The sequence below is a fragment of the Melozone crissalis genome, unplaced genomic scaffold (genome assembly GCF_028551555.1).
Source record: "Melozone crissalis strain CALT ecotype California unplaced genomic scaffold, PUWL_Pcris_2 ptg000042l_1, whole genome shotgun sequence".
NCBI classification, from domain to species: domain Eukaryota; kingdom Metazoa; phylum Chordata; class Aves; order Passeriformes; family Passerellidae; genus Melozone; species Melozone crissalis.
In genome coordinates this window covers 6,625,117-6,651,504 of record NW_026535820.1, presented here as the reverse complement: position 1 = coordinate 6,651,504, position 26,388 = coordinate 6,625,117, and the positions used below count along the sequence as shown (strand labels likewise).

Sequence of the window (26,388 nt, the reverse complement as noted above, 5' to 3'; positions counted from 1 at the left end):
AAGTAGAATGAACTTCGTTCCTCTAGAGAAGGTTAGCACAAAGCTTAAATGTCTCTTCAGTTCTTACTGAAGCCTTATTTGAAGGGTTAAATTGAAATTTAATGATGCAGAAACTCCTCCCTCTGTCTCTTTGCTGAGGAACTGAGCTCAATTCCCTCAAGGACATCTCAGAACTGCCATGGCTGATTACTTGAGCTGGGGAGGGGCACAGGCCACAAATAAAGCACAGTCAAATAGTCCATAAATGTGGTACGTTAATGATATGCTAAATGAGACTCCAAGAAACCCACCCCCAAAACTTGTATGATTTGAAAATAGCTGAAACCAAGCATCTATTTATTAAACATGGTTTAGAACACAAGTATAGAAACTCCTGATGATTCTCTAAATTCTAATTCAAGACAGAATAAAAAGATAAAAAGCTGCTAAATGTGTCTCAGTGACATTACTGAGAGAAAAAAACCTCAGGTCATTTTTTTTATTATAAATGGGAAATCTTAATCAAAGAAATCCCTTCACTTTCTGTCTATAGTATGTTTTCTACTGAGCAAGAACTCAAGTTTCAGAGTTGCCTGTAGAATTTTACAGTTAATGTGCTAAGGCACCTAAGGGATGCTTGAATGCATCCCCAGATATTAAAGCATTATGGACCATCTCTGAAACACCAACCCTGCATTTTTCTCATTATTTTAGGCTCTTCTGCTATCCAGCTGTGGGGAGCAGGGTTGTGACAATTTTGAACTTCTGTGTAATTGTTTATCTGTGCATACTGTGCTTCTATTGAAGAGTTTGAGGAGCAGAATTTACAAGAAAAGTTTAACTTTTTTCTCTTGCCATGGTTCGTGGTCTAGCGTACAGAAAACAGAAAATGTTTTCAGTTCATAGAGTAGTGCTTCTTTTCAGATTACTTTAGTAAATAACTATTGCTCAATGGCATTATGGGAGACAACCCAATCAATCCTGTGCTTGTATAATAGACAGTGCTCTCATATGTGAATTATTTGCTTTGAGGAGATGTTGTTGATTTTAGTTTGAAACAAACATTTTGAACATCCCCTTGGCTTGAAACATTTATTATTTACAATGTGAGTATTTGAGGACATTATTCTGATACAACTTCTTTGATTTAACATTCAAGACAGCCCAGAAGATAACAAACCTGAGAAACTGGAAGGAGATGGAATTGGGTTTTAATCTTAATGAGCTGCAGTGGTGAGTCTCTCAGCAAAACTTGTGCTGAGGATCTGCGCTGTCAAAATTATTTCCAAATAATACCCACAGAATTTAAAGGAAATCAGATATGCTGATAATAAAATAATCACAAAATTAACAAAAACACCTGGTTTCAAGACAGGCATGGTTCATGCAAGATTCATCATGAGCCTCAGATGAGGGCAAAGACGATTTTCTGGCAGAATAGGAACCTGTGTAGGCAGGTTAATTTCACTAGCTAGGTTAAACTGGGGGAAGCAACCTTACTAATGAAGTTTTGTTATGTTTCAAAGAATGAGACAATGAGGTCTTTTCTCAGGTTGTGTCCTGGCAGGAGGAAATAATTGCAAAAGTACAATTATGTCTTAACAATGAAGAATATAGTTTTAACTATGAGGAACAAGAGAAACAATGATGAAGAGAGAGAATTTCTGAGTCTACTTTTCCCCTCTAACCCTTCTCTCCTCCACTTCCTCTTAGAGCTTCTAGTGTCCTAAATTTAACTAAAAGAGCAGATTATTTTAGTAGGTTTTTTTTTTAGAGTGGAGACAAATGGTATGTGTATAAGATACAATGATTTGAGGGATGGGGGGACAGCAGGAAACAGCATGTAAACAAATTCTCACTCACTGTGTAATGTCATACATAAAACTGCTTTAATGAAGTTGTGATATTTACACCAGGCATGGATCTGTCTCCTGGTATTTAATTCTTCTCTCATTTACATTGTTTTAAGCATGCTTAACATTTCAAGGGGTTACTGTGGATTTGCCACAGTGATGGGCTAAAACCAGGGTGACCTTTTTCTTGCTTCATAGCAAGATGTTGATTCTGATTAACCATAGGATAGGGGCAACTTGCTCTTCAGCTTCTGCAGGGTTAGAAATATGGGCTGTCTTTAAAGTAAGACACGGGCACTATGTGACATTTTGGTGAGAGTCAAATGAGCCTAACACCTGGGCTCACTTTGGATGCCTTGTAAACCTGGCCCTGCATACATCCCAAATCACCTATTCTAATTTAATTTAGCTTGTTCTCTTCATTCCAGTTTCGCTTGCAGCTGTTTCTGTCTAAAATAATATAGTTTGCCAAACTGTGTCCTTATATCACAGTATGGATTCTTCAATAATTTATATGAAATGTATAAATATGAAATAATTTATATGAAATGCACTCTTCTAGGGCTAAATTAATTTACATGCCATTATGTTTGTGCAAAGTCTAGACTTCTCACATTTTGTGTATCAGACTACAGAAGCAGACCTGCTTTTTAAACACTGAAAATAGTCTGGTAATTGTTACCCTTTGCTTTTCTTTTATGAAAAATTGAAAATAAGAAAATGAGAATTTAAAGGACATTGCCACATAATCGGTTAAAAAAATTCTATATTACTTCCAAAGAAAGTACACATTAAGTATATAAAAGAAGTCTTCATGTTACCTTCATAAGCCATCTTTGCTGCAACCTTAATTTTTTGATCTACTTACATACAGACAGATATCTGTATGTACAAACTCTCCTACCTGCAATTTTTCACATACCTCACATGTTTCAAGGAGTTACATTAACACATTCTGACTACAGATTTTTATTGAGCTAGCTATTATTAAGCAGATGCCATTAACATTTGGATTTTGAAGGCTGGTTAAAACTTTTCTGAAAACAAAAATGAAAAAGAAGCTTTGAATGTGGCTGTTTGGTGAGATTTCCACTGAAGTGTAGGAGGTTTCCATTGGCAATATGAGATAACTGCTGCCTGTTTACATCTGTGCCTGCTTGGTCACCCAGACCTCTTTCTGTTAGTTCAGGAGGAATCTGGAACCCACAGGGATTTCCATCCTGGCAGGAACGAGGGAATATTATGGTATTTCAAAATGAAAAAGTATTTTAAATACTAGAAGTTATTATTCAGAAATGCAATTAGATTTTCTGTTTTGCCTCATTTCCATCAGCATGACAAAGACTTGGTACATTTCTTCCCTTTCTAGTGTCCCATAACAGTCAGCGTGCACATCTCCTTTTGTCTCCCACCAACCCTCCAGGAACAGCACCTCTCCTTCTGGCAAGGTTTTTGTTTGAAGGAGATGATCTTCCATTTCCACCAGTAAAGCTGCAGCCTATCTCTGAAAGCAAGCAAGGAGATGATGAGACAAGAAAGCTTGTTTGGTTTCAGACCTGACCACTCATGCACGACAATGTTACCTTGGATAAACAGTGTTTTTAAGCACAAGCTTGAGCAAACAGTGGTATGTAAATTGCATCAGCCTACAAATAGCTCTGGGAGGCATTGTGTCTCATACCACAATTCAGAATAATTGCCTACTGGCTTCCTTTTGCTCTTGGGGGGTAATAATCAGCTGCTTACCTCTGCCTGTAGTAAAACTACTAAACATCAGCACAGAAAGCCTAACACAAATGTACACTTGCTCATCTGCTTCATTTAGCTGCTAAAGTTTTATATCACTCACTCCTTATTTGATGCAGAGCATGCAACTTGTTACTTGCTTCCTATGTATTTGGAATCTTTATCTCTCATAACCATATAAAGTTGTAATTTTTATCTCCTTTCACCCACGTGAAGTTTGTGCAAAACTGCAGCCCATGATGATCTGTTTGTCCTTCTCTATTTGTGGAGAGGAGATAATAGAACTTATTCGTACTCCTAAAATGTTAAAGAAACACTGATTCTCGATTCTATGCAATATATAAAATGTATTTACACCATGTTTATGTTATAATGCCATGATGGTGTAAAACATCCTCTCCCATATAGGAGAATCAATCTCAATACAAATAACACCCAGTGATTTGCTCATGTGGAAGCTTTCCATACTATGGAAAGCTAAGATTCCAAGAACTTCATGTAGTTAATAGCTTGTGTCACTCTGTGCCATAAGATTTGATGTATTATCCCTGATTCATTATAGTCATATTTAAGGCCTTTGTAAACTCACACAGAAATATACTTACTAGATTAGTCTAATTTCTTTTAAGTACATGACCCAGGAGGAGTCATTTAAGAACTGGGCTGAAAGAGAAAACACAATTAGCTTTCAGCTTGAGGGGTTTTTTTGGTTTAACCTCCAAAACTCCTGGTTAACCCCTGCATTAAGTGCACCACTGTAAAATCTCCTTGTAACAGATGCCATTTGTATGGCTTGCCAAAATAGATCTTGAGGGCTTTTATGTTGTTTTGCTTTCCTTTTAAAGGTTTTCAACATAACAACTGTGATATTGTTTTATTGTAAAGAGTATCTTCCCCATTCTAGAGGAAATTGAGACTGTTCCACACCTGCTCCCAAGCACATCCTGACATTTTGAAAATGAATACATACAGGACACACACTGTGCTCAGGCTGAATTCAATTTAACTGTATATACTGTTCCAGTATATACAGTTAAATTGAAATGTATTGATTGCACATCAGGCTTAACATAGACTTAAAGTTCTCTAAAATTAGAGCCCAGAAAATACCATTCCTTTACCCTGTCAACTCCATCTTCATTGATGCTGTTGTAGAAATCAGATGAATATGCTCATATTCATTTCTTCAATCAGCACCAGATTTGTAATTGTGCAAGTTGACAAATAGGAGTTAAGTTGTAATGGATGGTGGTCTGCTTAGCAGTATGCCATAAATTCTCATATTAAGTGTTTATAATATTAAAATTTATTGATCAAAGTGTTCTTTTCTGATAATTACAGACATGCCAAAGTTTGTATGCACAATCATGGAGAGGGAAAAAGGATTTTTAGCAAACCACCACATTTTAGAAGTGTCAACTGCTACAAAATGTTGTTCAGTCACCAGAGGGATCTTGGACAGTAACTATTTTCCCTTTTCTTCATCTTCACACCATGTACTTATTTCAATATATGATAAATAATGCCAAGAGCAGTAGTGTTGTCTTATTCCCATGAAGCAGGGAGTGGACTTGGGTGCATTTTCCTTGATATTGTCATCTCAACATGACTTTGTTCTGAGATATCATCACATCTGGGAAATTCTTCCAAGGTGACAGAACTTTCTTTTTTTCAGCATGGGGCATTAGGAAAGAGAGGTGTCATCTGTTCAACCCCAATTATCCAATTTGAAATCCAGGGGTGCAACTAATTGCAAGTGGTGCCTGCTGGCATAAAGTTTCTTGTTGCTGATGGAGTTTATATCTTTAAACAAGCACAAGCGTTCCATGAACTTAAATGCATTCTGTTTTAACCCTTAAATAAATGAGGTTATTCTGTTTCCTGATAGAAAATGAGCTGAGACTGGATGCAGACTTTTCAATAGGTTTGGTCTTTAGATTAAGTTTTTTAGCTTGCTTTGATCACTAGCTTTGATTTCTCTTATATCATTGTGACAGGACAATTTATTTACATATGGTGTTTTTACAGATACTAGACCAGTATCAGGGTCCTATAATTTTTCACAATTCATATCAGGTGAAGAATAATTCACTTGAAATGCAGGCCTTTGAATGTAATGTGTTTCCTTAAACTCATTTATTGTCCTCTTTCTAAACTATGATTCAGATACTTAGTAAATATTGTCTGACATTTTACTGCATTTCCATAGCAGCTAAAAAGCAGAGCAGTAAAATATAAAAATATAGGCTCTGAAACGTATAGTTTTATATCTCATAGTGTTAAATATGATTTTTTTTTAACAGCAGCTATTTATTATTCAGCCTGACTGCCCTTTTCTTCACACACATACTCATAGAAGCAGAGATTTTGTAGTAGTTTAGTTCCCTTGGGCTGTGTCATGAGGCCCACAATAAAATATAAGACCAGAATTATTGCTAGGAGAAAGTTCTTTGTGGCAACCAAAAGCTTGGTTCATCATTGATTAGTGATTGGTATTCTGCTGTAGCCATTTCACTAATATGGAAATAAAGGAAATTGCTTGAAAAGGAAAGAGGAAGCAATAGCTTTATATAAGGGGGCTTTTTTTCCATTGCATCTCCTTAGTTTGCTTAGCTTAAGAAATGCAGCAGGATCATAATGAGGAAAGACCAAATCACAGTACCATTGTAATGCTCTAGTAGATTGCCAGTGTGGTTATTTTATATAATTATAGGGCAGAATAGATTTTAACAATTCTAAAAGTATTTGTCGTTTCTGTAAATAGTTCTGGAGATCTAAATTTATGATATGCTATGATGACCAAGACACTATACCTAGAAATGACTGAAAGTTTTCAGATTCGCTTCCTTTGTTTAATAAATGTACAATATATAAAACCCAAGTGGCTGCACAGTGGTCACATTATACAACTTATTGGGCTTTTGTCTAAAGCACAGAATGTACATCTTAGCCCTTGGAGAATAAATTTTCTTCCTTTTCTTTTCCCTTAAAACTCAAGAAATAAGAAATGAAGGTCAGTTTCAAGAAATAACCTGCTTCACTTAATGTTAACACAAGAAATATTAAATTTATTGTAACCAATGGTAGTATTTAAACATACATAGAAAGGAAAATGAAAGTACATTAGGAAAAGATCAATGCATATTCCAGTATGTTGCAGAAAAATATGTATCTGTGTCAGAAGATTGCTGAAATCATCAAAAGAGGGCAATGAAGAAAACTGTGGCAATGGAAATAGAGCTGAGAAATAAGTATGAATGTGTTTGAAGCAAAAAGGATCTTAACAGTGATTCAGATCTCTTGAGCAATGATAGACTAGTCAAATTACTTAAAAATGTATAAATGACAGAAGTGATCTCTTAGTATATCTTCTCAATTTTTGGGAAAAAATGAAAGAAGGAAATGATAGGGGTGCTTGAAAAGATAATGATGATAAAACCTTTTTTGATCCTGTGATAATTTGAGAGAATGCCTTGTACTAAATATTAAAATGATAGACATTTTGAAGAGAGCATTTGTCTTTCATTCAATTTTGAAAGAGTTAGGTAGCCGAGGAATTCTCTCAGCATCTGATCTTCATTTTCACCATTTTTTTTAACAACAAAGAAGTTCTGGAAGAGAAGTAATGTTGGATAATAGTTTAGAAGGAGTTGTAAAGGAAATTATTTATGTTATTTATATTCAGTGCTTAGTAATGTTCTTAATTGGGCACGTTATGAAATTTCAATTAAGTAATAAAAGTATTATGGAAATTATATGGCATTCCTCAAATGCACTAATAATCCATTATCTCTATTTCTCCAAATGTAACCACTTCCTCAGAGATTTCTGTTTAAGAATATTGTGTTTAAAGGCTAAATTCCTGATGGTTGTATAAGTGCTTTGGGTCCTTTGATGATGAAGAGTTCAACAATGACCAACAGAATAATAATATTTATAACATTATGTAATAAAATAATTTCTAAGATTTACAGGAATGGAGAGGTAGGGAAGTAGCAAATAACAAAGATAAATATTGAAATTCTAGTGTTCTTGTCTTCAAAAAGCCTTGAACCTCCAAAGCATTTAGAATTCTATAACTTCTATATCATGAGAGCTTGAGTTTGAGTATTTTTTAAAAAAAACTAGCATGATTTGATGACCTGATACCGTCACATGTCTACTGGAAAAAAAAAGCCACTTTATTGCAGTGGCTTTTTAAATGGGTTTATCATGTCTTGGGAGAAGAACTCTAGCTTGCTATGGCTGACATGCTTTTGTCCAAGAAGGATTTAATCTTGTGGTATGAGGCTAATTACAGTACTTCTGCTCAGTCAAAGAAAACATCTCGAAGGAAAAGTTTATGTGGCAGTTTTGAGTAATTGCCTTATGTCAAGTTACCATTGTATCTGAAGCAGCAGACTTTCCAAGTTTAGTAAATATTTCCTCACATCAAAGTGGATATTTAAGTTCTTAAGAAAGAACTTTAATGTCAAATTCTTGGAAAAGAACTTCACCATTAAGTTCTTTGAAAAGAATTATTTCTAGCATATTAATGCTGTACCCTAATTTAATCACTGAAAGGTCATCTTTTACTATAGAATACATACAGTACATAAACTTTGTTGCTTTCAAAATACTCATTTATTTCAAATACAGGAGCTTAATTCTTAATCAGGCAGTGTTAGACTTTACCAAATCTGAGCCAATTTAACAATGTTTCCGAAAGCAAGTTAATGTGAAATGTAAAGAGATTTAAAAAAAAAAAAGCATATTGAACAAGTAAACTCAGAAAAACCTAAAGAGTTGTATTTGATTCAAGAATTCAATCTTTACAATAACTATGTTGCTCTGGGTCAAAAAGCCCTGTTGGCAGAGCTGACTGCAGCTGTATGAAGTTACTTGGAGGTGCAGGTAGCAATGGTGAGAAGGGGCGCCCTGAATAGCTGTCCCCACCTTTTCCATATTCTGCTGCTCACACCTTTTCCATATTCTGGTGTTGTACTATCTGCAGGATTTGGATTCTGTGGGCACTGACTGACAGAAGTGAGTTTGTCCCAGTGCTCGATGGAGACAAGCCCCAAGGCTGTTCTTCCCCTGGAATAAGGGCCTCACAGCAGATGAATGGATTCAGTGTTGGTGTGGGGACCGTATTCTGGGTGCTTCTGCAGGCATGAGAGCTGCTGTGAGGACATCAGACATAATCCTGCCTTCCTCACATGGATTGTCCCGGTTTGAGGCAAATTTGGGAGAAAACCTCCAAAAAATGTCCCTCTTGAAAGCAAATTCAAGCGGCCCCTCCCCCAACTGGTTCAGGAAGAGATTTCCTTGGTGAAAAGTGGAAAAAACCTGTTTATTTAACAGGCAAAGCATTCGCCAGCACAAAAATTGAACAATATTAAACACTAAAACCTCTTGCTGCTCTGAAGAGGTGACAAAGTCAGGAAGTCCCCTCTATGGGCTGTAGCTCAGCTCACTCAGTCTCTGATCAGTCCCTCCAGCGCTGGGAAATGCTGCGGCCCAGGCCCGGCCCGGTGCGCCACAGGTGCAGCTGCTGGTGCTCTGCTGGTGTTCAGTCCAGAGCAGGTTTGAACAGGTCCAAGAAAACACAGTGCAGGGAACTTCTCTGCCTCAGCTAGCGAAAAACTAACTAAAGGGAAAGGAGACCTCTCTCCTGCTGTCCACTGCAGACAACACAGTCCAGGAGAAGGATGTGGAGGAGCAAGTGCAGTTTCTGAAAACGAACTGCATGCTTCTTCTCTACTCCACTTTGCTCTCAGAACCAGTCTTAAAGGTGAAAAATTTCTTTCTGGGCTAAACAGAAGAATGAGGATACAAGCATTATAAAGTCACCCCAGGACACAAGTGCATCCTTTACTGAACCAGTAGTTTTTCTGAGGGAAGAGCTTTTGGGTTAAATTGTGTTATGATTATGCTATTATAATTTTGTAATTACAACATTTGCAGGATTTATTTTATTCAGAAAAGGTAACTATTCTGTATCTAGATAATTTGCATGTGTGATTTGGACAGATTTCAGAATGAATTCTATAAAATTGCTTGTTTCTCCAAAGAGTTAGGGATGCTGAATTAATTATACACACACACACATATATATAAATATATATACATGCATACACATATGTTAATATATGCAATTTGTATAGATATGTGCTATGAACAAACTCCCTGCACATTTGGGTATTTGCATGAACATTAATGACTTTGCTTCATGTCAGCTTTCTTAAATTATACTCAACTTCATGGGGAGAAAGGAAGGGACTTTCTGTAAGTGTCTCCTTTGTTTTAACTACAAGATTTTTCCTTAATAATTAAAAAAGGGTTTGGATACTTCGGGACATATTGAAGGGAACGCTGAGAAATAGAAATCAAAGAACTTTGTTCTGCATCCAGCTCTTTCAAAGACTTGATTGAATGACTTCAATAAAACATTTTGGGATAAATTATATGCTTTTATTTCCCTGGCTTCTTATAAATTTAGAACGGGGAATGCAAAATGGTAACTTCTAATGCCATGGAAAAAAGGAAATTAACATTGAACGTGGATGAAAGTGTAATGCAACAACATAATCTAGTTACATAAACTTTGCAAACAGTAAAAAAAACACTGTCATGATTTAGCATTCCCAGTAGACAGACTCAGCATTTTTCACAGATTTATGATTGAAATCTTGGCCTTATGGTGTAATCCTGTGTTTGTGTAATGAGAGTAAATCCTCACTAAAAACAAACTGGAAGATCATTATTTCCAAAGAAATGCTTGCAGTAAGACAGGAACATAGAATGTGAAGAGAAAAAGAAGATGGAAAGGTAATGGTTCTTTGTGTGTTCCTAAAGCCATGAAGCATCCCAGGCTTTCAATATCAAGTGACAGCTTTAATTTACAGCTGAGCTTGGAGGCATTTTTATAGCCTTGCATTCAGTTCTTTTATGTGGGCAGTACAAAGTGCTTATCAGAACAACCACGTTTTTTTAAACCACAAGGCACTTTCTATACTGTGCATCAGGAGTAGGGTCCTGAATTTAGGATTAGAGAAAATATACCGTAAGTTGGATCATTAGAGAGTCAAAATGGAGATAAATTAAAGGTGTACCTGAGAACATATTACCTCTGTCCTATCACTCTTATTTTTATTTTGCTTGTAAGACATGGATTTGCTTTGACTCTGGAGAAAAATAAAAAGAAGATGGGTATCTTACCTGGTTAAACAGATGTTCATTGCAGAATAGGCAATAGAGCTAACAGTTATCTTACTGTGCATTGTGCATATTATGTTAAAAATTTTAAAAGCCTAGTAAAAGGATGTGCAAGTGCAACATGAACCGAAACACAGGATATAACCATAATCTCAAAGAGAGAGGGGAATAGCAGGCTACTCTATGATTTCTGTGGTGTGCCTGTGATGCAAAACCACAACTGCTCTTTTAGGTGATTTTTTCTTTTCCAAGACATAAACTTGAAATAACAAGTGCAAACTGTGTTGCAGCATCTCAGAGTTGTGTTTTTACAGCTTTTAAGAGGTTGATAAGTATTTATTGTCTACCAGTGGTAGGGGAAATTGGGAGGTTAAGTATGAGAGTAAGTAGAAGTCCTTGAAAATCAAAAGACTCTTGGGGCCACTTTTGTGCAAGATATTTTTAAGAGTGGATCTAGAAACCAACTACCATGAGCAAGTAATCCATGAGAAAGTTGAATTACATTTGAGAAAGTGAATTTAGATTTTGTACTTGTCCTTTTTTTGTGTAGAAGAAATTACCTATTTACTGTATAAATATTTTGCATGCTTCCACATCCTCATCTGAATACAAACAGTTTTTCAATTGGAGCAGCAATTTCCTCACTTTTGTAGAAGAATACATTATAATGAAGGAAATCTGATGAGTCTACAGTGGAGAATGAAAGTAGTGATGATAGCCTCTTACTGTATTTTGTAAGTAGTATAATACAGAGATAAAGGTTGATATTTTACTCATCTCATTGAGTTGCAATAGCCTTGGAAGTAGTAAGAGATTGCAATAAACTACTCCCAGGAATTCAAGAACATTCAAGAACATGAGTGTGGTCACACTGAATCAGAACAAATACTTAGGTAGTCCACTTTCTTGTCTGAAACAGTGCTGACATTTTTAGAGAAACCATGCGAGAAACATACAGGGACTTTGGGGGGGCTTTTGACATCAGAGACTGTCAGTGTTAATATATTTCCCTTTTAAAATAAAAAAGAGTTATTGTTTAATTAATTTTACCAAAGAATTGCAGTAAGAAAAATTTTATCCTTTCTTAGCATGCAATGCAGCTGACTCTTGAGCATGAAACATCATCTTGTTCCCCATGTTTCTCTTGTATGGGATAAAGGAAGGACAGATGGCAGAGTGCAAAGAGCACAAAAAACAACATAAACTGCATCTTTCTTGGCTCCTGTGATTCCCTTTGGTTCTTCAGTGAAAGTGGAGGCATGTCATTAAAATTCATCATTGCTGTTTGTCTCCAAAGTAACCCTAGAGCAGAACAGCTAGACATCAACTCTTACTAAGGCCAGGAATAAAAAAATCCGTAAGGTTTAAATTTAATGGTCAAAGTGGCCATGTTGTGGTATATTTCTGAACAAATAATCTGTCACCTTGTTGAGCATTAAGCATCAAAACATAACTTATACGATATATTTGCTGTCCATTTTGTTTGACAAACATAAATCCACCAACACCTTAAGGTGTGTATGGTTTACCCCAAACTGTGGGAGTCCATTAGAAAGACTTAGTACACCAGATTATGGGATATTCCCCAGGCCATACAAAAATGCAGCAGTCATTATGATTAAGAGTTTACTAAAGAGTTTGTTGGAGACACACAGGAGACACTTTGGTCCTAAAGAACTGGAAGGGAGACCTGTGGGTTTGGTGAGCAGTGTGTCCCTAGGGAGGTGTGTGAATGTGCAAAGGCAGCATTATGGCAGCACAAAATGAGAGGTGTGACAGCTCAAGCAGGAGCAGCAATAAACATGTTTGCTGCCTCTCCAGTTCTGAAGTTACAAAGGAAAGGAGACATATGGGGGACTTGCCTCCCATGGAGAAATATATTGGGTTTTCTTTGTATCAACTTCTTCCATGTAACTCCCATCTGCTGAATCACTGGGTTAAAGAGGTTTCTTTTCTGACAGTGGATTTTCCCAAACTCCTGCAAGACAATAATGCACGTTTATCATTTCTTGCCATGGTATCAGATAAGGCAGGCTTACCTTGTCTTTATGCCTATTCCAGCAATGATAAAAAAAAGAGATAAAAGCACACTTTCTCTGGGGTCTGAAAACTTCCTGTCATAGGCTGATTGTTTAGCCTTGCTGAAAACAGGTGTCTCTCTCCGGGGAGGTATAGCTGGAATGAATAAGTCTACAGTGACTGAAATCCACAGAATATGGAATCCACACAAGTCTGTGGCAGTCTAATGTGGTTACTGATATTCACAAAGACACCTAGCATTTTCTCTCCACAGTCTTCCCTTTCTGAACTTGCACAGTACAATTAAATGAGGCAGAAGGTCTGCAGCAGGATTTTTTTTCCAGGGTTTAAAGGATTCCCTTCAGATTTTGTACTAATCCATCTATTTAGGGTAGATAAAATGTGAGTAAGGGAGGAAGGCAAGTAACATTTTTATCAACTTGGTCTTTTGAAGATTCTTTTCACTAACTTTTAAGAATGACTTTCACAGCAGTAAGACCTTCAGACAAATATTCTACTAAAGATGAAACATACCAATTTGATAGTCATAGTTTTGGTCATAATAATTTCTCACTTTTGGTAGTACTTGTGCTCAAATAAGATTTTGGAGTATTCTGAATAATTTCCTTTTTGTTGTTTTCCTGAATCTTTAAATTAAGTCATACTACTGAAATTTCAAGACCACAACTCTACTTCTCTGGGGAAATGGTAGACAAAAATCTGCCATCATATGAATGGTACAACTTCTTGAAAGTCTTGAAGTAGATAGAATTTAGAAAAGTCAGATTTGGTAGAGATATCTTTTCCAGCTTTGTGTGTATTGGGCAGGTGAGAATATATTCTGGCACTGCAAAGTACATGCATGCAATTTGTGTCTTTTGCAGAAAATCAGGCAAAGAAAATGTCCTCAGGCATGCTTAATGGCATGCTCACAGAGGAGACAAATGGCATCCCAGTGTTCCAACTGCTTTTGCTGTCAGTAATATGAACTTCAACAATTCCATTATAAGTATCTCTAGATGATGTCTTCCAAAAGTCTCACAGTGGCCCGTGGGCCCAATAGTTGTAGTAGGAAACACTGGAGATTTCTGCCCACAACTACTTTTCCCAAGTGTAATTTTTTTTCAGCCATGGAGCCAGCAAGACTATCTTCCTTGTACAGATGCTTGAGATATGTTTATTTTTTGATCCATGTTTGATGTTCATTCACTTATCAATTGACTGGTTGGTCTTACAATTTTATTTACTGCAAGTATCTCTAATCAGATTCTGATTCATCTGACATTCATTTTGCTTAAGTTAACCTCATAATTTAACAGAGGAAATTGCATAGTGCTGTGAAGTTCCAGACACATTATAAAGATCTTCCTTTATCTCATAGAGCTGATGATGAATTTTGAGAGCTCTACCATTTAGCCCACTTACCATTCAATCATTGATGTCATCTTGTAGCTCATGTGTTCCTAAAGAACCCTGTTAGCTTAATTGGGGTAATTGATGAGACCAAAGGTTCCAGGTTCTGAGTTTTGCCAGGGCCTTTGCTCTAAACTTGTCTCCTTTTGTTCTCCATATGAAAACTAACTTGCTCAAGTTTATAAATTTATGCTACTTTAGTTGTATCAGATCTGCCACAGCAATGAAACCAGCATGTTTTGAAGACAGAAACATGCCTTGGAGTTTCTTGTATTTTCTAATCTCCACAGAGCCTGTCATAGCACATCTGCTGAATTCACTAGAAATCACTAGAAAGGCTCTGAAAAAGAAACACTTTTACTGTGAGAGGGTGGCCGAGCACTGGCACAGGTCTCCCCAAGAGGAGTCCCTACCCTGGGAGATATTCAATGGCTATCTAGACGTGGTCCTGGGGAAATGACCCTGGGTGGCCTGGGCTGAGCAGGGGGCTTGGACCAGGGAACCTCCAGAGGTCCCCTCCCACCTTTACCATTCCATGAACCACTTTTGCTCTACTAGTGCTCAAGTAGCACCTATGCATTAACTGAAACACTGGTCTCCTGTAAAACTGTGCCATCCCTTGATGTCTCCTGGGCAAGTTCACGCAGTTTTGGATGATAGCCAGGAGGTATTTGCACAGCATCAACCTATACAGTCCAAGTAGTCTGGAGGAAACATGATGGTGCTACAGCTCAGAAAAGCACAGCACACAGAGGTGTGATACTTTGCAACAAATTAAGGCTGTTTGGTTCTTACCTCAGCTGTGTAGGAACATTATGTACTTGGTATTGAAACTAACTGAGAAACATTTGAGGAATGTTGCAGACCTTGGGGATCAGTATTCTGAAAACCAAAGGAGAAATCTGCTATGGGAATCTGTTATACTGTGACTTAAGATCAGTCTCTGTCTTCGCTTTTGCCTGTGTAGTCTTGCTGAGCATCTCTAGGTAATTAGGAATAATTACCTCCAGCCTTTGAAGAGCATTGGTGTCTTTTATGATGTTCTGGTAGCCCCCCCTGCTTTCCTCATCTAGTTTGCTCTGCTCCAAGCCTTTTGAGAGACAATTGACAAGTAAGGGTATGTCCTGGCTGTGCCTAGGAATGGACAAAAGAGCTGCTGGAGAAGGTTTGACTGATGGGATAAATAGAGAGATCCCTGCTGAGATAAGTGAAGAGCTCCACTGAGCATCACTAGATACCATCTTTTTGTAGTGCATACTGAAATACCAACAGTGGGACTAGTGGATAATGGCAAGAATTGGGAAGGTAAAGGAGATAATTACTGCATCTGTGGTTTGCTAGGACAAGGCTAGATAAACTTTTTTGAAGCACTGCAGTCCAACTGCTATAGAGAAAAAGCAAAAGTTGGAGGATTAAATGGAAGTAAGTCACTGAGAGATTAATTATGTTCTATTAAAATCAGAGAAAAAGTTTAGATGAAACAATTTGAACATTACTTTTTGAAAGAGATCTAAATATACAACATATGCAGAACTTTTACACTTCTATATGTATACCTTAGAGTTTTAAAATTACCCTGAAAGGTATCATCCCTACTTCTAAATACTTGTCTTAAATTCAGATAAAAATTCATTCTTCTCTCTTATAAGCAATGAATTACCAGTTTGTAACAAGCCAAAGCCAAGATCTTCTTATTTGATCCCAAATGAAAATATCTATTTCCATTGGAAAAGGAACACATGGGAGTTTGTGTGCACATCTAGAAGAGTGCTGGCCACACTTGTTCAGGGAAGATGAATTAAGTGAAATGGGTGCTGTTTGAATGATGACATTTTGGAATGGCATTCCAAAAGGGTTAGGGGAATCAAGACAGTTTATGTAGAAATTAAACTCCTTAAAAGGAGTTGAGACTGGAGGTAATTTAGAAAGAATCTAACTTAAACCCAAAAGACATCTTTTATTTCTCTGTAGCTCTATAACAATCATTTTTCAGAGCAAGTGTTTCTGTTGACAACTCTCTAATAAACCATACATGTAGTTATATATACAATTTGAGAACTTTATTCTCCATTCTGTATGAGGAAGCTATAAAATCACAGAAAATAATGTGAATTTGGAGTTTTATTTCTACAAGAGAATAGCAGACCTTAGAATACCTGTAAAAGAGTGAGATTTAGAACAAGATACGGTTATGTTGTCACCCACCTCTAAGAGTACTCTTCTTTCATGTTTGAGAATAATCTCAGACTTCCCATTCTTTTAAATCAAAATATACTTACATGTCTAAATGAGACAAAAATGCCCATATAGCCCTCTATTGGAATTTATTCATGCAATAAACATTATTGATGAATTGCTTAAGATAACATGAGGTCAAAATACGTCATGCTGCTATTCAGTCCTATTCCAACCCTTCTTCCTGGCCAAATAACTCAGGAGGTGGAGGGATGCTTTTGCTATGCTGTAAACAAAGAAGGATATTTCTGTATTTTACATGACAACAGGAAATGATCCTGAATCAGAAAGTTTTCTTGTCAGTGCAATGGCAACATCAATGCAGTCTCATCACATGCGATGACAGAGTCAAAGGATCCACGAGTGTTGCAACTATGCTTGAAATTGGTATTTGAGAGCAAGTGAATGACCTGCAGTGCAGGGACCTATTTAGACATGTGGTCAGACATCTGAGCTGGTGCTAAACTGCTGTTTTTCCCCCTGTGCATCTGTCAAATATAAGCAGTCTCTTGTTCGTCTATTTTTGCATGGCTGGCATTTGAAAGATGCATTGGAGAGAAGTTTTCTGGGGAAAAAAAAGGGAAAGATTATCCAGGCAGACATCTGAACTCCTGCCTGCTGTGGAAATAAGCTCTATGCTGTGGCTCAAATTAGGGTAACAGCCAGCACATGACTTTTATTGCTTGGCTTATTACTTTGTTTTGCCTGAAGAGAGCTGGTGATTGAAGATACACTGCCTTTTTGGAATCACAAACTAAACATAAGATGCACCATCCTGTGGGAAACCTTATGTTTCTCAAGATCTGGCATGAATCAATTTGTGCCATTTGATATCTCATGCCAAAAGCCCATATCAGACAGTTTTAGTTTGTTAAATTTGAACTTCTAACTGTTCAACTTGTCCAGGTCCATGTGAGCTCTGAACATGTATCTTCCTTAGTCATGGAAGGAGAGCTCCAAATAGTTTAATTTCTGTCTTCTTTTGAAGCCTGCATTGAAACACAGGTTTGGAGTGTTTTAAAGAGTCATAAAAGACTTATTTCAAGAGTAGAGGGTTGCTCTTTGGCAAGAAGGAGCATGGCATTCATCTACTAGAGGCTCTAAATACTGTTTTTACTTGTTTACCTTACAGGGATTTCAATTCTACTTTCACCTTGCAGTTTGGGTGCCTATCTCAGCATCTCTTCCCTCACAGTCTGACTCTTCATGCTGAGGATGGGATGGGTACAGATCCTGCAGCATTGGTTCCCAGCTTTTGCTATTTTTCTCGCTTTTCCTTCTTTAAAGGATTCCTTCCTACTGGATCCTATAGGCATCAGGATCTAGGAGGGATCTAGGGCTGTCAGCTTCACTGTTATCAAATTGCCTCCTTATCTGTGACCTCCTTACCTTACCTGTCTTGAGAATTCAAATAAGTAGTAAACCTGTTCAATTCTCACTTTTTTTAGTTTGTCAGTAAGTACTTCACCATGTCTTAAACCTGTGCATTCAGGAAGCCTGTAAAGGTACAGAGGTTTACTGGGTGTGCTCAAACGTGGAAATAAATGAAAAAAAACAATTACAAGAATTTAGTATTTGAAGATGTGAAGGGATATAATGGCAAATTAAAACTTTCTTTTGGACTAAATTTACCTCATCTACCACTTGGTATAATTATAAAGAAGTCAATTGTAATTCGCTTTTCCAGTCTCTCTAGTGTCTTTTGACATGGACTTTTTCACTCATAGTAAGTTAGAAATCTTTAAAGATTTTAAAACTATAACCAAGTCTTACAATGTCTTTTGCTCTATGTGGGCTGGCATTAAAATGAAACAACCAAGGGAGTCTTAAATGCCCTTATAAGCACGTTCATTCCAGCTGTTTGCAGGATTTTATAGGTCAAGCAGCCAAGGGGCTTGACTTTACTGTTTTGGGATCAGTTACAGCTTCATTGGAGGGTTGAAATTCAATCTTAAATCAGTGTGCTGTAACCAGTTGGCGCTATGGGGTTTTATTACAATAGCTGGCTTCTTCCCTCTCATGGCTGCCCACAGGCTGGAACTGCATTTTTATGGGCTCTGTCTGGTACAGATGTAGCCATCAGCCTCGGGTATATCACCCTGGCACCTGCAGTGTGCTGGGAACTGGAACTGTCTGATGCCACCTTGTGTATCACTGCAGTCAGGTGACTCTGCAGAATAAACATTAACAAACTTCTTCTCCTGCTGATGAGATTCTTAAATAATTTGCTATTGCCTTTCTGAGCCAGATCTTGTAGCCTTGATGCAGTCATGGCTTCTTTTGACTTTGTGTGAGCTTTTTCAGAGGCAAAACTGGAGGGCTGGGCTCAGTTTGGTGAAATACCTAACAATATCATATCAAATCCATCACTCAAAATCTTCCTGCACATCACCAGTGTAGTTGCAAGACTTTTGTGGTACACATAATTAGAAAAACAGTTTTGTATTAGGAATTACCTTTGTTTTGGGTCTGTCTGATAATGTTAAATAGTGATATTAAATATATGTATATATTTGTTAAAATATGGACAAAAGAATCTTTTCAGCACCCTTTAATTAGATTTATAGATTTTAAAGATCTGGCATTTACCATCTCTCCTTTTTATACGAGGGTCCAAATTACCCGATAAGATTCTTTGCCATTCATTTAGTGGGGTCGTTTGGTTCTGAGTTGTTAGAGCAGTGTATTGGCTTTCAAAAACCATTGAACATATACTGCTCACTCCTTATCTGTCTTTATTCTTAAACATTTATCAAAGAACAACTGGTAAAGTATTGAGGAATGAGGTTATTTTCTTCTCCGAATTTTTTTTTGTTTTGTAAAATATCATGTCTTCAGCAATATTATGTGCTGTCACTGCCATCACCCTCCACTGAATTCATTCACCAAAACAGTTACCAGAATGGTGGGAAAAACTTTACTTAATTCTGAGTATTTTCCATATGAGTTGAACAGCTGAATAATAATAGCATTTGCTGTTGAAAAGCAGCACAGGCTGTCTTAAAAAGACAACATATTTTTTATTGAACCTGCCTTTCTTTTCTTTGTTTTTATGCTTTGGCCTTACTAATCTTGGCTATTGCTTTTTCATTGAGCTCCTTCAGCACATGTATTTCTTTTGCTTCATATTTTATTTAAAATTACTCAAGTGACAGCCAATTATCTATCTCTCTGACCAAGACTGCAAAGACACTTTTGATCATCAGGTTTTTTTTCTTCTCCAAAAATTACCTGTCAGAAAGCTAAGTTTCTCTTTTGCTCCATTAAACTAAACTCACTATAAATATTTGTGATTTACTCAGTACCTTTCCTGACATTCAATAACCTCCATGACACATAGTCTTTTAAATGTATTTAGTGAGCTGTTATAAGGGATTGCCATCCTAAAATCACCCAAAAGCTAGTGTTTCACCTGGACAAGTGAATGCAGATCATTAAAAATCTATTGAGAGTTTCTTCTGTGGTCAGATAATTCCTTTAACTGTCACCAAAGCTATGAATTAGTGATCTCAGTCAAAGTTAAACATTAAATTGGGACACTGATTACATTCATTTTTGGTAATGAAGCCTGTAGTGAAAGAGAGAGGGTAAGTTACAGATAAGGAGGCTATAATATTTAGCTGAAGAACAGTAACTTGCTAAACAGTATTCTTCAGCTAAGACACCTCCTTTCCTCTTCAGGTTTAAATGCTCTCCCCTGCATTAAAAACATGGCATTTCTCTGGTGTTAAATCTTATCTCCCTTTTTACTGAAGTCAAGCCTGTCAGTAAAACTCTGAAATCACAGCAGGAGTACAAAATTTATATAAAAAGTTGTTTATGCATTACCATTGGTCTTTGATGAAACTTATTTATTTACTTATTTATTTTAACCTTCTTCTTTCATCACCTAATTTCCTGTTAGAAATCCTGGGGTTTAGCATGTGGTAAGTCAGTCTTTTACTCTCCAGTGCTGAGGTTTTATCCACAGTAGCTTGGCAGCTTTTTGAAGTCTTTTCCCCTTAAATTAGAAAGTGCATATTTTCCAAATGTGAACGTTGAGCGTTCGCCCTAAGGTTTTACAAAAATGTTTTCTCAGTGGAACATCTGTCAAGGAAAAAGAAATACATACCTAAGAGCCCTGGAATCTGAAGACAGACTTTAAGTCAAATGTGCCTAGTGCTAAGAGTGACCTTGGTCCAAGGTCTTGTCTATTCCAGCAAAATGTGAGGGCTGCAGGGTGGTGCAGGAGGCTCCTGCTGCTCCTCTCCTGCCTCACCATTGCCCTCTCCCTCGTGTTGGTGTGTAGCTTTTTGGGAGTGCCCACCAATCTGGGGACAAAATAACCAAGGGAGAGGGGAGGGAAAGAAGGAAGGGGGGAAAGGAGGGGGTGGGATGGGACGGGATGGGATGGGAGAACAGGTTGTGAGGAAAAGGTGATTGCACTGCTGAGCTTAGCAAAGGTATCCTGGGGTTTCAGAGCAGAGACTACTCAAAGCTGCAAGTGGAATTTCTTTGGAGGAGGCTGGGGGACCCCTTCAGTTTTTAACAGCTGCGTCTTCCAAACCGGACTAAACTGTAATTCAGTTGGAACAGTGGAACAGTTCCACATTGGAACCAGTGATAATGGTAAACCAACAATCAACAGAGACCAACAGTCCTCAGAGATTCATCATGTCCAGGAAACTCTTCCTGAAGCCACAGGTTAAATTTATGATCATAAAATGAAGATGAGAATTTTGAAGAAAACATCTTTATCCTCAGGAGCAGTAGTTAGAAAGGATGATGTGCTATGCCCTGGAACTTCTCCTGTGATAAGTATTCACCATATCAGACAACTCTGAGTTTTACATGCATAATTCAAATGTTACAGATAATTCCTGACCTAAATTTAGAAAATGAATAGTATGCACTGTAATTATTGATTCACCATTTCTTGTATGCTATTTTAATTTTTGAAAGCTGAGTCCATTTGTAACAGTAAGTGTCCATTTGTAAAGTCATAATTTTTCTCCTTTTTTTCTCTAGCTTGTAAAATTGTTTTAATTTTGAAAAGAATTTCAAAGCTATATAGTTTTACAGCTCTCCAGTTATTAAATACTACTTTGATTTTTGCTAGATTTCTCAAATACAGATGTGTTAGATATACTACTGATATTTTTGTGTTTCTCATAATTTCTATGGATTGTTTTACATGGCAGAGTGAAGCAACTTTTTACTATTAAATGCAGAGTAAATACACTTCCCAGATTTTTAAAGTCAGTAATTTGTACGGTAGCGAATTTGCAGCTATATCATTAACCTTTTATTTTTACATTTAACAATTTTATAGTCTTTTGTTTATGTCATGCCACTTTTGGGTCTTTTCTAGTATGAAATGATCTGTTACATATGAAAACTGTTTATCTTGATATAGTGCCTTCTTCTGTTGTGGATTTAGTTCTATTTATTAATCTCAAACTAACATGTCATTTATAAAACTTTTCCATTAAACTATAAAACTGACTGATTTCCTTGATGCTTCTGACAGAAGAGAAAATTGAGTTTTAGCACGAATTTGAAAGTTGGCTTTATAATTCTGCTGTGGTGTCTCATCACTCAGACAGCTTCTGATATATATTTTGAAGTATAATAAGACCTGAGAATTTAGAGGAGGGGTTTAATTTACAGGGCACGCTGATGAATCCTTCTCTCAAAAACATTTTTTTGATTTCTCTGTTGATGAGGAATATCTTGGTGATTTCCCTCTGCAGATGCTATGCAGCATTGCCTTTTATTTAGCTACTCCTTTGCCTTAAACTTCTTGTAAAACATTTATGTTTTACATAACACCCCTCTAGGTGAAGCTGCTCAGAATTCAAAAAATATCAATTCACCTGAAGTTTTTGCTGCTCTTAATAAAAAAGGGCTTGAGCATGGCTGGAAGAGAGAGTTTACCCTGAGTGACTTTATTGAAGCCCCATCTTGCAGCTTAGTGCCTTCTCCTTGAGCTCTGCAGGAAGTGGGAAATGGGAAATGTTTGGAAACAAAGAGGTAAAAACCCAAGACTTCATTAAGTGAAGTGCTACAGTCCCACTAGAGCATTTTACTGCTAGTCCTGGTCTCCTGAGTCCTGCACTTTGCATTACAAGATTGTCAGTGGTGATGATGGCTAAATAACAAAGCAGTCCCTTGCCAGCAGTAACAAGAAATATCATGCATCCTTTTCCAAGTGTTGTTATGATAAGAAAATGTTATTTCCCATCAACTCTGATAGGTCTTTATAAGTTCTCATGATACTATTTCACTCAATTTGACATAGCTTTCATTACAAACATACATCTAATATCGAAGTTGCTGAAACAAATTCTCTTTTATTTGCAAGAAATGTTTGGGGTTTCATTCTACTTCTATGTTACTCATTTAAAAAAAAGTATCAAGTGCCAATTTATTATGGACAGTCCCAAACTTTGTTGTTTTAGTCGTCACAAGCAGTGGAGGTGCAGCCTCTCCAACTTAGTAGGGAACTGATATGACAGTAAACCCCAGAGGACCTCAATCACATTGAGCATACCCAGCTGCAGCCTTGTGCTCCTCTGCCCTACTAAATTGATTGTCTGTCTTCTACCAATGGAAGAAGTTGAGCCAGCTAATTTTGAGAAACTCTCCCTTCCCTTTAGGTTTCAGGTTTTTAGGCTGTTTTCAGAAGAATCTGAAAATGGTGAAGAAATTATAAATTAATGTGGGAAAATTTTTTGTTGAGAAAAACAGCCTCCTTATAATCAAAATGTTTCTGGTGTAACATTTTGAAGTACTCACATGCACCTAACTCCAAGTGAAACTATCTTTCACAGAATCTAGGCTAGTTTGGTGGCCAATGATGGACACAGAGATTTTGGATTTGGGCAAACATCAACAGTATGCGCTCTTCATATCTGTGCAAAATCAGCCTGTAAATGTTCACAGGTGCCTGTTTCCTCCCCTTTATTCTGATGATTTCTATCAAATCAATTACCTGAATCATAGCCTATATTAGTGATTGCTTTTTCATTTGCACAGAGCTAAAATCTTTGTGACCTTCCCTGCTTCTGGGGGCTCTACTAGACATGAGAAGAGCAGCACTCAGATGTCTCCTCTATTCAGTCCAAAATGCTCATATGGTATAAAGAAAACAGATCTTAATATGTTTCCTCTGCCATGATAAGGAATTATTAGCTTTTTAACTTCTGCCTGTGTTGCCTGCAAGGTGTTATAATTTAGAAGAGAGTAGCAATTTGAGGAGGAAAGACATGCCTCCTACCTCTTTCTTTTCTTTAGATTCTCCTTGGCGCCCACTCCACCTCTGCTAATGTATTCTGTGGGCTTTGGGGATGAGACAAATTACTCTGTGTTGGTGACAAGAGCAGGATAAATGAGACTTAGCTGTGCAGGAAGAACTCTCTGCATAGCCTGATGGTGAAAGCACTTCTTAGTGGGGAAGGAATGGTACTGTATGTTGGCAGCCTGCTTCCAGGGCTCCTTCAGTGGTTTCATGCTGTCACTGTATATAAAATAAAGAGTGAGCCCTGCAGGCAAGAAACATGAGCAACTTCCCAGTTTTGTACAAGTGCCATAGGCAATAGACTGTACCCTCATGTTTCTGCTTGTGCTCTCTTATTGACTTGTGAAATACAAATTTATATTTTTTGCCTGTGACATAGTTTCAAAGAGAAGCTCTTTCCCTCCCACTAATGGAGAGGAAGTGGGAGGAGAAAGATGAATAACTCAGTAGGCAGCAGGAGAGGAAACTGAACTTTATTTCTCTGTGTTTGTGGTGGATGCCTTAACCACAGTAATCCATGGAAAGGCTAATAATTTGGGGTTTTTTTAATGTGTAACTCTGTGTATGATATACATGTGCACCCTTATCTTTGGGAATATATTTGTGGCCACTGAGGTATTTTGTGGGACCCCAGGCCTGCCTGATGGGTGTATTCAGAAGCTGCTTGGCAGATATCAGGGAGATGCACATGAAGACAAACTTTTTATCTGATCCAATTTAGGCATGAGCTGAACACCAAGCCTTTTAGCATGAGTCTGGTGGCAAAGTGCAGTGTTTGTATTCATTTATTTTCCAGTATTACATTTTTCAGGCATTTAAGGTGATGATCTGAAAATTTATCCCAAGGGTCAGTTTAAGAATGGACAGGTACCGAACAGCTTCATTCATATCTGTGCTGCAGGCTTTTGTCTTTCAGATAGTTCTGGGTATTTCAAAGCTACATAAAATCCATAATGGCATCCATGACCCACCAGTGTGAATTTCCTCAGTACCCACTCTGGGCAAGCTTTCTGCTCCAGATACCAGCACGTTCTCATGCCTGGGGAGGTAGCCAGGCAGTGACATTGTGGATGCTAGTGAGCCATTAAAGTTTTCTGTCACACTAACCAGGGTTATTGTGACCAGTGGCCTTCCCAAAGAGAGAGAAACCCATGGCCAAGGGTTGTTTTGAGTAGGTAAGGGTATAATTTGCACACAGCTGCCCTATTTCAGAGCCAAGGACACTTTAATGGAGGCTATGCTAAGCCAGCTGCCTTCAGTGCTGGGAGTGTGATAGGACACAAACAATTTATTGGTGCAGGTGAAGACCAAAGATGCAGGAGGGTTTTAGTGAATGTCAGGGCAGAGGTGACTCTAAGCAAATCCTTGTCTGATTTGACAGCTCCATCTTCTTCTTGCCTACTAATGTCAAGGCTTCAGGAAGAAGACACATTGTCTTTGGTGGTCTCTGAATTTTTTTAGTTGTTTTGCTGACCCAGAAGATTTCCACTTGTAATGGGAATGAAAAAGTCTCTGGCTCTGGTCGTGGATGTCATAAATGCCTTCCTGTGTGATGCAGGACTCTCAATATGTTGTTGCCAGGCCATAAAGTGTAAGTTCTGACTGTGCCAAAGAGCTCTCAAAACTCTTTATTTACAATTCCGCACATGGGATTTGGGGCACCCTTGTATTATACTGTGTGATTTTTAATTTATATATGTTGGATCAAATATTTAGCTGATAAAAGTCAGCTATATAAAACTTCACTGATTGCAAAGGAGCTGCACCAAGTTGATGATTCCCCTTTTATTAATTTCATTGTTTGGGTTTATCATATTTATTAAGCTCAGCATAGAGAATATAGTTTTCATGTCTGCTGTAACAGAGGCTTTTTGTACAGAAAAAATGGATTCTGATCTCAGTGACACCTAGCCTCATCTTGCAGGTGAAGATTGAATCTGGCCATAATGTGTAAAATGAAATGGTTTATGTGAAATACCCACATATGATAATACTTTGGTTGGTATTCATAGAGCCATGCTTGCTCCATCTGTCTCAGTTATAAATACTGTAAGTGCATATTTCAGAAAATTTTAGGGTTTGTAACAATGTAGTAAAATCAAGTAGATGTTAATAAATTCTAGCAAGCATAGAAATTCAGTTGTTTCTCAGTAGGTTTCTATTTAGCTGCTCAATATTATCTTGCTACAGCTGCAAAAAATATTGAACTGAGTTTAAACTCCAACAAAAATGCTGTTAAGAAAGTTGATTTTCTATGTTTAGAACAGTGGATTGGATTGTCAAAAATGAGTAGCAAATGTGTTTGCAGAAGAATTTTATATCTGCCTTTTTTGTTTATCTTTTTTATCTAATGTTCAGAAATGCAAAATTCCCTAAGAACCACATGCTGATGCAAAGATAAAGGCTGATGCTTCTTAGTTTCATCCTTTTCCACATCCAACTTAATCCAGACCCAAAATGCCATGAGGACAGTGGGAGGAGAGCTATTGGGATGCCACCATTCCCTTCTGATTTGTAGTTGCCCAAAAGTAAAGGAGCAGCTTTTGAAGAGCACAGATGGCTCGTTTGGCTGCTGGTTTTGAAGCAGTTTGCTCTGAGGTCTTCCAACATTCTCTACTGCCTCTCACCCCCTGAGCCTACGTCTGTGCCTCAGAAGCTTCCAGCAGT

General features: G+C 37.4%; 1 protein-coding gene across 3 annotated transcripts in view; it reads left to right on the top strand.

Annotated features, from left to right (window-relative positions):
• NKAIN3 (sodium/potassium transporting ATPase interacting 3) overlaps positions 1-26,388 on the top strand; it is a 337,593-nt gene that overhangs the window by 131,941 nt on the left and 179,264 nt on the right. The gene's annotated exons all lie outside the window — the stretch shown is intronic.